The 12,500-nt window shown below is 35.9% G+C and overlaps 1 pseudogene; it reads left to right on the top strand.

Moving 5' to 3' along the window:
• The window catches only part of LOC137619038 (brother of CDO-like), a 141,503-nt pseudogene that overhangs the window by 43,004 nt on the left and 85,999 nt on the right, over positions 1-12,500 (top strand).

Raw genomic sequence — 12,500 nt, 5'->3', positions numbered from 1 at the left:
TTTTTGGAACATTTTTTTTTTTTTAAGAACTTATGTCCGAGTCTACTTTTTATGTGGCTGGAGGCAGATCTTTGGAAAGTTGTCCTCTTCAAGGAGAGAGAGAGAGAGAGAGAGAGAGAGAGAGAGAGAGAGAGAGAGAGAGAACTGAAAAACATACCGTTCCTTAGAGCCTTACCTTACCTTATTGCCTTATTTTTTGTTTTGGTTCCCCTAGGTCCCTCAGTGTGAGGCACCTCGTATATCCATCAGAGAGTTGCTAATGCATCTTCCGATGTATTTTGCATCTTCCAGTCTTGGATGGTCTGGGATGCATCTTAGGTATTTATCGAGCTTATTCTTAAACACATCTACGCTCACTCCTGATATGTTTCTTAGATGAGCTGGCAGCACATTAAATAGTCGCTGCATTATCGATGCTGGTGTGTAGTGGATTAATGTCCTGTGCGCCTTTCTTAGTTTACCTGGTATATTTTTGGCACTATTAATCTACCTCGGCTTGCTCTTTCTAATATTTTTAGCTCCATGATGTTTTCATTAATTCCTTCTATTTGCTTCCATGCTTGTATTATCATGTAGCGTTCTCTTCTCCTTTCTAGACTGTATAGTTTTAAAAATTTCAGTCTTTCCCAGTAGTCAAGGTCCTTAACTTCTTCTATTCTAGCAGTATAGGACCTTTGTACACTCTCTATTTGCGCAATATCCTTTTGGTAGTGTGGGTACCATATCACATTGCAGTACTCGAGTGTAATACGTACATAAGTTTTGTAAAGCATAATCATGTGTTCAGCTTTTCTTGTTTTAAAGTGTCTGAATAACATTCCCATTTCTGCTTTACATTTAGCCAACCGTGTTGCTATTTGGTCGTTGCATAACATATTCCTATTTAACATTACACCAAGGTCTTTAATTGCCTCCTTGTTTGTGATTGTCTCATTATTAGGTCCCTTGTATGCATATACCATTCCTTCTCTGTTTCCATAATTTATTGATTCGAATTTATCGGAGTTAAATACCATCCTATTTATCTCCGCCCATTCATATATTTTGTTTAGATCTCTTTGTAGTGAGTTCCTATCTTCATCACAGGTAATTTCTCTACTTATTCTTGTGTCATCGACGAAACTTCTCACTACGGAATTTTCAACATCACAGTCTATGTCTGAGATCATAATAACAAACAGCAGTGCAGCTAATACCGTACTTTGTGGCACACCAGATATTACCTGGGCTTCATCTGATTTCTCGTCATTTGCAACCACTATCTGTTTTCTGTTTTGCAGGAATTCTTTTACCCATTTTCCTATCTTTCCCACAATATTATGCTTTTTCATTTTTTTCTCCAATAGGTTATGGTCTACCTTGTCAAAGGCTTTTGCAAAATCTAGATAGATCACATCTGTGTCTTTTTCATTTATCATATTTTTGTATATGTTTTCATAGTGTGCTATCAGTTGGGTCTGTGTACTTTTTCCAGGTACGAAACCGTGTTGACCCATATTAAACAAATTATTTTTAACCAAATAGTTCATTATTTTCTTTTTTATTACCCTCTCATACACTTTCATAATATGTGATGTTAGACTAACAGGTCTATAATTGCTTGCCTCTAGTCTTGATCCACTTTTGAAGATAGGGGTTATATAAGCTAATTTATGTTTAACATATATCTCGCTCATATCTACACTTTGTCTTAGCAGTATTGCAAGCGGCTTCGCGATAGTGTTTGCAGTTTTTTTTAACAAAATCGCTGGAACTCCATCTGGTCCGGCTGCCGATCCATTTTTAATTTCGTTTATAGCCGTGACAATATCTGCTTCATTAATATCTATATCCGTTGGATATTCAACATTTTCTTCTCGTATTTCTGTTTCATTATTCTCATTCGCAATTCTTGGTGTGAACTCACTCTTATATTTTTCTGCTAATATGTTGCATATTTCCTTTTTTTCATTCGTTAGCCGTCCTTCAATTCTTAGAGGGCTTATTTCTAATCTCCCTTTATTCATCTTTTTTGCATAGGAGTAAAGAGAGAGAGAGAGAGAGAGAGAGAGAGAGAGAGAGAGAGAGAGAGAGAGAGAGAAAAAGCATACCGTTCCTTAAAGAGAGAGAGAGAGAGAGAGAGAGAGAGAGAGAGAGAGAGAGAGAGAGAGAGAGATATCTGATAAGCATATGTTCCTTAGAGAGAGAGAGAGAGACCTGATAAGCATATGTTCCTTAGAGAGAGAGAGAGAGAGAGAGAGAGAGAGAGAGAGAGAGAGAGAGAGAGAGAGACTGAGTCACAGTATAAGCACAACAGTTAGGCAATATACCCCTCACTACAGTATTTTTTTCCCCCGAGGGAAAGAGCCATAGAGGAAAAAAATTCAAGATTCGTTTTCCAGCTCAATCTTATCGCATGAAAAAAGTTAACAAGACGCCGGTGTTTTGGAGAATTTTTTTTTTTTCCTTATTTGCCTTTTCATCATTTATTCATTTTTTTTTTCAGTTTATTTTGTCTTTTCTTTGGTTGTCTTCTGATGCAAGACGGACTAAATAAGGAGAAAATATTTTCCAGAATAATATAGGAATTTATAATTTATATTTCTTAGCCGCTTTTAGCTCACAGCTTCATTATCCAAACCTTTTAAAACTCCATGGTTATGCAAATGACTATCAATTTATTTGTCAGGAACAATTAAAGTCTACACTAAATAAACTCCATGTTTTGGGTCATAAAATCTTCAGCAACATCATAATCATCCTCCCCTCCTCCTACGCCTATTGACGCAAAGGATTTTTCTTCTGAACCTTTAATTCATTACGTCTCCATTCATTATCTCCTGCTTCACGCTTCGTAGTCCTCAACCATGTAAGCCTGGGTCTTCCAACTCTTCCAGTGCCTTGTGTAGCCCAATGAAACATTTGGTGAACTTATGGCTCTTAGTGTGTGCAACATGATTTACTTAAAATAAGTAGGATCCTACTTTTAAGTTACGTGCGTCCGTCCTCTATAAAGGGACAAGAGTTTTAGTTTCCAAATACTTTTAGATACTACTTTAGACCCCAATTTTTTCTCTGGAAAGCACACCAAAAATGGTGAAAGGGAAGGAGAGAGAGGAAAATTATTACTATATAAAGTTTATATTTTCTTTTTCTTTTGGGGTTAGACACGGAGACGTATACTTTTTTATCTGTACTATATATATATATATATATATATATATATATATATATATATATATATATATATATATATATATATATATATATATATATACATATATACATATACATATATATACATATACATATATATATACATATATATATATATAGATATATATATATATATATATATATATATATATATATATATATATATATATATATATATATATATATATATATATAGTTCAGGTACTCCAACAATTCTTCTTTACCCGAGAGATTAACTACTGCACAGTAATTGTTCAGTAGCTCTTTTCCTCTGGGTAAGGGTAGAAGAAACTCTAATTATATGAAGCAGCTCTTCTAGGAAAAAAAAAATCCAAAATCAAACCAGTGTTCTTTAGTCTTGGGTAGTGCCATAGCCTCTGGACCATGGTAATCCACAATCTTGGGTTAGAGTTCTCTTGCTTTTGGGGGTAATTTCAGGCTCTGTATTCCATCTGTTTTCTTATTTCTTTTTCTCATTGGGCTATTTTTCAATGTCGGGGCCCTTGGCCTTACATCATCCTGCTCAGTTAGTAATAATAGATTCAGATAATAAGAATGACTGACTCATTTCTTAAAACCTGAATAAATATCAAGAATTGAATTCAATCAGTGACTTTGAAAGATTCAAACGCTTTCAAAAATTCAAAAATTCGAAGCTGAAGACTTCAAAAGGGTGTCTTTCACTTCTCGGTAACTCCCTTCGTCTTGATAAAGTTGAAACAAGTTAGCCAACTTATGTTGCCATTATAAAGTTCCGACAAGTTTAAAAAGGTCTCCATGCAGTGTGTTCTTCGGAGGATATTTCGCATAACCCTGGATGCACCCAATTTGAAGCTGAATAGATGTCAGAACTTTTTGTTAACGTTGATTATTAATATCATTATGAATGGAAAAACAAGCACAAATAATGTTTCTATGTAAATGGATTGAAAGAATAACGATATAAAAATAATTTCTGAGAATATAAGTCATTTTCAATGACAAGGAATATTGATCAGGTTTTCAATGGCTCTTTTTTTTATTCTTTTAATCGTATTTTTTTTTTCATTTTCAGACTCATCCTGTTATGAATGATTTATTATTATTATTATTATTATTATTATTATTATTATTATTATTATTATTATTATTATCTTTCACTATCAGCCTGGCGTTATTATTATTATTATTATTATTAGTAGTAGTAGTAGTAGTAGTAGTAGTAGTAGTAGTAGTAGTGGTATCATTATTATTATTATTATTATTATTATTATTATTATTATTATTATTATTATCATCATCATCGTCATCATTATTAATCTCCTACCATCAATTTGGTGTGACTCTATTCATTCATTCATCTGTCAGTCTATTTGTCTATCAGTCAATCAGTCTGTCTCATGGTTACTTTGTTAATGTAACTCCTCCTAACGATCGAAGGGATTCCTGTCAAACTTGACAGTAAGGTAGGACATCATATATAACATGAAGGGGAATTGTACATTGGGCCGTGTGTCATTATGTCCGACGCAGAATAAGGGGAGATATGCCAAAGAGGTATCTGTAGTATCAATAGTATTCCAACAGAATAAGTATGACGTATTCCAGAAAAAAGAAAAATTCGTATTCCACAGATAAGTGACATGGTATCAAAAAAAAAAAAAACCAAAATCGTATTATTCCTATTCCTGAAACGAAGAGTCGTTAAAACAATTGAAATTTTACTTTCGTAAAGAATTGAGAATAAAAAAAAAACGAGAAGTATTCCAGAATACGAAGAAAAATGTATTTAAAGAAGCTAAAACATTATTTACCTAAGGAACAAGGCAAGGAAGGGCATTAAAAACGATTCGAGAAACGAAAGACCTACATGCTATTGCAAAAGCCTTCCAGAAACAACCAAAGCCAGCACCGTTCTAGATACGAAGACTTCTGGAAGACTGTGATGAGAGTGAGTATTCCAAAAGAGGGAGAACTCGTCTGAGGATATTCCTGGAAACCACGACACTTCCAAACCTCCTCCGCTATGAGTTTGCGAGAAAGAAATCTGCATTTCATTCACGCATAGCAGCCTCTAAATAATGCGGCCCTGTGTCCTTATGGAGAATTCCAGCCAGGAGAAGTGTGGGAGAGAGTGATGAGACACAAAGATGAGATTCTGGAGGGCTGGAAGTTAACTATATAGTGAGGATGTTCTTAGAATTTCGAGGTTTCCAAAAGGGATCTTAAGGTTTGTTGGTTTCTGTTTATTGCTTGAGGGCCGTTGACACTAACCTGAGACTAGGCATCAAGGACCTCCCCATTAGTGCTAGGGATGTGAGGCACTCTTGAATTTAGCTAAAGACATCTGTCGATTATAGCTAAAGGTCCAGAGACCTCCCTGTTACTGTTATTGGTCCTGGGTAATTTACATTTGTACAAGACAAAGGGTCTAGGGACCTACATTTTTTGGTTAGGAATTTGAAACATTTACCAATATCACTAAGGACCAAGAAACCTAAACAATACTGTTTGGGGTCTAGGAACTTCCCCATTAGTGCTATGGGTCCAGGGACCTCGCCATTGGTGCTATGGGTCCAGGGACCTCCCCATTAGAGCAATGGGTATAAGGGCTTTCCCCATTATTGCTAGGGATCTGATTACATCTCCAATAGTGTTACATATCCAGAAACTTCCTCATTGCTGTATAAGGACTTCTTCATTACTGCTATGTTTCCAGGGACCTACCTATTAATTCAAGGAGTCTAGGTACATCCCAATTATTGCTATGGATCTGAGCACCTCTACAGTATTGCTAGAGATCCAAAGACCTTCCAAACACTGTTAGGATCTAGTGACCACCGCATTATTGCTATGAAACCAGGGACCTCCCCATTAGTTCAAGGGGCCTTGGGACCTTCCACAATATTGCTAATAATTTGGAGACTGGAATTCTATCTCACCACAAGGGACATTCTCACTGCTAATAGGGACCAATAGGACGTCAATACAATTATCTAGGTAAAACAAAGCTCCCCATCGTTGTTAGGGTTCTTGGAATACCCCCCCCCCCCAACTCTGGAAGCTTATGTGAGTTCCCCAACGTGCTAGAGATCGAAGACCCTCCCTCCCTACCTCTTTCCGGACCTTCCCCACCATTTCTAGGAAATCAGGTACTTCCCCAACGTTGATTAAGGACCCAGAGACTTTCCCACCTTTGTTGAAATTACGTGGTCGTCCCTACCAGTGTATGGTGGTCTAAGGACTCCCCCTCCATTTCATCGTAACCTTCAGTGGGTCCTCGCCACTACCTCTGATCCTTGGGGACACCCCATCTCGTTCTTAATTAAGTTCATTGTCTTCCCCGGAAAACAGAAAGGTGACCGCCTTCTGCCTCCTCTTGTGGCAAAACTTCGCTCCCTCCCCTCCACCTCCCTCCCCCCTCCTGAGACTCCCCAGTTCCCCCCTTACCGAGTCCCTTTCTTCAGAGAGAATGAAAACAACTCATGGACCGTCTCTCTTGGACGTCAGAATTCATCACCTGCATACGATGTGTGGTGAAATAAAGACAATAATATTAGTCCTCTCTCTCTCTCTCTCTCTCTCTCTCTCTCTCTCCTCTCTCTCTCTCTCTCTCTCTCTCTCTCTCTCTCTCTCTCTCTCTCTCTCTCTCTTATATATATATATATATATATATATATATATATATATATATATATATATATATATATATATATATACATAACCACACAACAACAACGAATACAGCCGTTTTTAGTCCACTGCTGGACAAAGGCCTCAGATATGTCGTTATTCAGGTTTGAGGTTTGTTCATTTTTCATCACCACGTTGACCAATCCTGCTTAGTGATGCTAGGACACTTGTCTGATTGCTTCGAGCAAATCAACATAAATTGGGTGTCCATGATTAGTACAGCTTTCCAGACCATGGCGATACATAAACCCTTTTACCACGTTGAGGTATCCCCACTCAGAAATAAATAAATAAATAAATATATATATATATATATATATATATATATATATATATATATATATATATTATATATATATATATAAAGAGAGAGAGAGAGAGAGAGAGAGAGAGAGAGAGAGAGAGAGAGAGAGAGAGAGAGAGAGAGAGAGAGAGAGAGAGCAATATGACAACATTGTTATCGCATCAATACTCCTATGAACGATTCAAGGGTTACTTGAAAGATTCTATTATCATATTATTGCTCATGTTAGATATATGACAAGTGCTAAAGTATATTAGTAAGCCTGTGAATTTAACTCATGAGCTGTGAGAGAGAGAGAGAGAGAGAGAGAGAGAGAGAGAGAGAGAGAGAGAAAGCTGGCCATCTGTGTATTGTTTTGTGTTATGTATCCTTCAACTTTTATTCGATTTCCAAAATTGAAATTTCGTTAACAAAACTTTTAATATTTTTAGTCTGACTTAAATTAAGAGTTTTACCTTTCGATGCACAAGGACAGAGAGAAATGGACATGGATGGAAGGCGGAATATATATATATATATATATATATATATATATATATATATATATATATATATATATATATAATATATATATATATATTATATATATATATATATATATATATATATATATATATATTATTTTTCTAAAATAAAATATCTTAACAACAGAAACAACATTAAAATAGATCTTTCATATATAAACTATTAAAACGAGACTAATGTCATCCTGTAGAATTCAAAATATACTAAAAAAAACTCGAAAATACGCGATTTAAATATTGAATAGCTACGGAATATTAACTTCAAATGACTTGATTCCAGAGGTGTATATTAAAGTATAAAAAGAGAGTTTGAGGTGATGGCAATGAAGTTTCACAGTAAAAAAAAAAAAAGGTGGGGCGATATTGAAAGGATTATACCTCATGTAGGTAAACGACCAGTCGAAAGAATTTGCAGATATTGAGGTAAAGGACTGGGAAAATAGAAAAAAAAAAGCTATTTTTGTTCTTGAGCAGTTTAAAAAATATGCAACAATTGAGGTGAAATCTGCAAATCTGGGAAAAATCGACGAAAAATCTGGGTGTAATCAGCTGGATTTGGATCAGCCGTGTAACATGTAAATGTGGGGTGAGAGAGAGAGAGAGAGAGAGAGATGAGAGAGAGAGAGAGAGAGAGAGAGAGAGAGACTAAACGGAATAGAGAAGTATTATGAAGGGAAATATTGAGGTTGGGGAAGAAATTAAAAAGAAGAAAGGAAAACAGAGAAAAAGACAAATAAAACAGAGATGCAAATGGAATATGTTGTATAGTCAGCGCCTTTGTGTGTGTGTGTGTGTGTGTGTGTGAGAGAGAGAGAGAGAGAGAGAGAGAGAGAGAGAAGAGAGAGAGAGAGAGAGAGAGAGAGAGAGAGAGAGAGAGAATCAGCGCTTATGAGTGTGTTTGTGTATGAGAGAGAAAAGTGTGAAAAACAGACAGATGAAGATGAAATAAGTTTGATAGCGCTTTTGTGTGTGTAAGAGAGAGAGAGAGAGAGAGAGAGAGAGAGAGAGAGAAGAGAGAGAGAGAGAGAGAGAAAGAGAGAGAGAGAAATAAGTTTGATAGCCAGTGTTTGAGTGTGGCAGAAAGAGAGAGAAAAAATAAAATAAAGTGTTAGTAAGAGATGTGGTGAGAAAGAGAGAGAAATAGAAAGAGGCAGAGAACGCTTACATAATTGAAACGCACAACACTTGACAAATTAAACTCAATTGCATTCCCGAATGCAGCTATAAAGCGTTTAAGTGGAATCAACAAAGTTTCAATTTCCCCAAAAAATTCTCGCAGAGGCTGAACAAAACATTCCGCTTAATATCGTTTCATAATTTGCTTTTGCCCTTCGGGACAAAGTTGGTCGACTGCATTCGATTCTATATTGCTTTTGGCGGAACAAAATTTAGAAATGTTAATCATGAACAAAAGTTGAAAGTTCTTATGATAGTACAGTGGTAAAACTGAAGAGGTTTTGCATTGTTGGTCTTGTGGATTTTTGGTGGAACCCCTGTGTGTGTGTGTATATATATATATATATATATATATATATATATATATATATATATATATATATATATATATATATATATATATATATACACACGAGTGTACGTGACCCGTCAAAAATGATAGCAACATTTTTAATTAGATATGCACACACACGTACGCATGCAGATTCAAACACTTCCCATCCCCTTCCCCTTTCCTAAATACAACCCCTCTCACCAGGGTATGACTACTCTCTCCCTCCCCCCCTACCTGAGTGATGGGGAAAGGTCAAGTAGTTATACGTTTGGCAATGCTGCTAAGCGTTTCTAAAAAGGGATATCTATACATATATATATATATATATATATATATATATATATATATATATATATATATATATATATATATATAAATATATATATATATATATATAGAGAGAGAGAGAGAGAGAGAGAGAGAGAGAGAGAGAGAGAGAGAGAGAGAGAGAGAGAGAGAGAGAGAGCCAGACACTTGCTCTCTATTATGTAGGGGCTATTACAACAACAACAAATGCAGCTGTTTCTAGTTCACTGCAGGACAAAGGCCTCTAACATATGTCTGGGGTTCGGCCATTTCCATCACCATGCCGGCCAATAGAGATTGGTTATAGTGGGAAACTTTAGTTTGATCTCTCACAGAAAACCAACCTAGTGTGGGTGTTCCTGACCAGTGCAGCTTTGCTGATCCTAACGACGCACAAACCATTCTACCACTTTAATGTACCTCCATTTACTTGCAAATGCATAAACAAATCAACCGGTTTTAATGTACCACCATCACTACCATTCATTGCTTATTTTGTGTTGTTTCCAATTATCATAATAATGCTGCTCCTTCTCACATTGACTCGACTATCACCCTCTGCAAATTGTCTCAAAATCTTTCACTTTATTATTATTATTATTATTATTATTATTATTACTTGCTAAGCTACAACCCTTGTTGGAAAAGCAGGATGCTATAATCTCAGGGGCTCCAACAGGAAAAATAGCCCAGTGAGGAAAGGAAACACGAATAAATAAAATATTTCAAGAACAGTAAAAACATTAAAATATGAATATAAACTATAAAAACTCTAAGAAAACAAGACGAAGAGATATAAGATAGAATAACTGTGCCCAAGTGTACCCTCAAGCAAAAGAACTCTAACCCAAGACACTACCCAAGACTGGAGAACAATTGTTTACATAGTTCTACACCATCTCTTTCCCATTCTCTTCACTTACCGTGTCACTCCATACCTAAAAGAAAATATTGAATAGCCTCAGAGATTCAACTCGCCATTTCTCAGACTAATTTTCACACCAAATCCGTCATTTTTCTGTTCATAACTCTGGCATGACCTTCTATCCCCAACCTTAAAAAACTTTCAGTCGTTCTCAACGTCTTACCTTATATTTGATAAGCCCTCAACACCCGTAAATGCCTCTCTATCTTGAGCTCCACCCAGGTCCATGAACGCAATAGACAACTTTTTCTTTAAGTTTCGAAGTTCTCATGTAACTTTCGCGATCAATACTTGATTCACGCCAATCCCCTTCCTTATCTAAACCCATACTGCTCCTCCTTAATAATACTTCTGTTGTCCGTCTTACTTTCTCAGTCTAAATCCTAAACAACCCTTCACTAGTATTATGCTCTGTTTTCTCCGTTACCCTTAACTATACACTAAAGAACATTTGTTTACTAGTCGTTTTTCGGGACCACTATCTCTTATTGAACGGCCTTATATATATATATATATATATATATATATATATATATATATATATATATATATATATATATATATATATATATATATATACTGTATATATATATATATATATATATATATATATATATATATATATATATATATATATATATATATATATATATATATCCCCTGAATTGGACGTTCTAGCCAAATGATTTAGCACTTTGTCTACGTTTGCTAGGTGCCTGTATCCATCTCATGAAAAACTCCCATCTGTAAATTGGTACCAAATTTTAGCAGCAATCAAGAATTTCGTATACAGTTGGACACAGGAGTCCCTAGCGCATCTTGCCCCGAAGAAGTACACCCTGTTACACCCATACTGCGCGGCGAATAACTAAATAGATGCTGTAGATGGCAGAGGTTTTGGGTGAGGCTGAATATGGGATCACACCCCGCACTAAGGGTGGAACAGGGTACATTTCCTCAGAGCGAGGTGTGCCAAGGAATCTTTGTCCAACCGTACGTATGATTCTTTAGAATAAAGATGGGTTATTTCATATTCGGGGCTATGTATTCGCTCTGTCATCTAATCACAGAATCAAACTAAACAGGATAAAATTGAAAACAAAAGAGTAGCGCTAAGATGACCAGTCATATAAAGTCAGTCGCGAAACATCAGTAGACGCCAGTGATGCACCACTGTCGTAAAGTGAGACTCGTCACTAAATTAATCCCGTTTTTCTCTCCTTATTTGCAGCAGAGCCTGGGTCCTGACTCCACCGTGTCCTTGCTGCGCCTCCTCACGACGCCGGGAGATGACGGGGGGGGCATCCTGGAGTGCAGGGCCTCGTCCCCGACGCTGCCTCATTTGACGGCCTCAGACTCCACTGAACTGACCATGTATTGTGAGTATTGTGGAGGCACTTTCCTTCGATTTTCCTCTTTCTTCAAACAGAACTTTGTTCTCGTTGAGTTTGGTGTTGTATATTATACATTCTTCCTTGAGTTTATTAAACACAATTGTTTTGCTTTTATTAGAAACTGTTTTAAGTAAAATTCATTATTATAATTCCAGTACTTCTGTTCAGATAAGCAGTCAGGGTAGTGCAATTTACCTTCCATTCTAAGGTCAAAACTTAAATAATGGCCAATATTACGTAAAAAATATCGGGGATATCTGTTCCTTATACTTACTATGTATTTCTTAAGTGAACTAAGCTTTGATCTGGGCATTATGAATTATAAAATAGCCTAATTAATTTATCACACGTGCCGTTCCTCAGAAAAAAAGTACACTCTCCAAACAGGGGCCTGAAGTGTTATCCAAAAACTTTTTCTCCAAAGTAAAAGAAATTTTTTTAAGAAGCAAGAAAAATAGAGTTAATGTATCCTGTACGTCCTCAAATATATCATTTGTAATTGTAATGAGAATTTTATTAATGCATTAAAATGACAAAACTACCTTAAAGTGAGGAAAAAACAAAAATATTGAAGCCCCGAAAGTCATGCGATAATGATCTTAGACATAGATAAGAAATGTTATGATATTTTATTCAACATTTTATTCCCATTAAGAGAAAAGATTTAAGA

Source organism: Palaemon carinicauda, chromosome 25, assembly GCF_036898095.1.
Source record: "Palaemon carinicauda isolate YSFRI2023 chromosome 25, ASM3689809v2, whole genome shotgun sequence".
In the NCBI taxonomy this organism is placed as follows: domain Eukaryota; kingdom Metazoa; phylum Arthropoda; class Malacostraca; order Decapoda; family Palaemonidae; genus Palaemon; species Palaemon carinicauda.
This window is presented reverse-complemented; position numbering and strand designations above follow the sequence as displayed.